At 45.4% G+C, this 1076-nt stretch overlaps 1 pseudogene; it reads left to right on the top strand.

The window, feature by feature from the left end:
- Window positions 1-204: 204 nt before the first annotated feature.
- LOC107125896 lies at window positions 205-601 on the top strand (annotated as a pseudogene).
- The last annotated feature ends 475 nt before the right edge of the window (window positions 602-1076 follow it).

Below are 1076 nucleotides of genomic sequence, written 5' to 3'. Positions count from 1 at the left end.
GCACGGCGGAAGACAGGAGGTCCTGGTGTGATGTGGTCCATGGGGTCAGGAAGAGTCGGACTTGACTGTGCGACTGAACAACAACTTCTCGACCGCCGCTGCCGCCCGCAGTTGCTTTAGCACATCCTTGCTCTTCCTTGCCTGCTTGGCAGCCACACTCAGCCCATGTGGTCAGGGACATAAGGAAGAAAAGTTCGCAGGAATATGGCTCATACCAAGCAAACTGCCTGTAAATCCACCAGTGGGAAGGTGACCAGGAAGCAATCCACAATAAAGGCTGCTCTCTACTGGTGGGGTCAAGAAACCTCATCGCTACAGGCCAGGTACTGTGGCTCTTCGTGAAATCAGGCGTTATCAGAAGTCGACTGAACTTCTGATCCGCAAACTTCCTTTCCAGTGCCTGGTGCGTGAAATTTCTCAGGACTTCAAAACAGATCTGTGTTTCCAGAGCGTAGCTATTGGTGCTTTGCAGGAGGTGAGTGAGGCCTACCTGGTTGGCGTGTTTGAAGACACCAATCTGTGTGCTATCCACGCCAAACGTGTTACAATCATGCCAAAAGATATCCAACTAGCACGCCGCATACGTGGAGAGCGTGCTTAAACTCTACTAAAATGGACTTGCCATTCTCAGAACAAATAAAATCTCTTCTTCCTGTTATTGGTAGTAATGAACGTTAGATATTTTTTCCCCATGGGGTTAAAAGGTACCTAAGTATAGGGTTGCAAACAGAAAAATAGGGGACTGAATCGGGTATTGGCAAGCTCTTTTTTCATTTTCATTTGTGTGTGGATTTTTAATATAAACGTGGGGACATATAAAGCATTATTGCCATCAAAAACCATTTCAGTGAGCCAGTTTCAGCAGTTCAACTTTATAACTATTATAAATATGCCAGTCAAACTTTTCTGGACAATTCCAGCATTTGGATTTTTTTTAAAAAAACAACAACTAAATGTATGACTGCAACAAATGTGTTTTCAAGCACAGGTAGCACTCAGGCACACTTGTCAGGGAGCCACGATTGGACGCAGCTCCCCCACTAAATCAAAGGGTTGGAACACTTTTCCTACGAGGA

Source organism: Gekko japonicus, unplaced genomic scaffold (assembly GCF_001447785.1).
Source record: "Gekko japonicus isolate JY-2015 unplaced genomic scaffold, Gekko_japonicus_V1.1 scaffold10043, whole genome shotgun sequence".
Classification (NCBI taxonomy): domain Eukaryota; kingdom Metazoa; phylum Chordata; class Lepidosauria; order Squamata; family Gekkonidae; genus Gekko; species Gekko japonicus.
The sequence above is the reverse complement of the archived record's forward strand: the minus strand, read 5'-3'. Positions and strand labels throughout refer to the sequence as shown.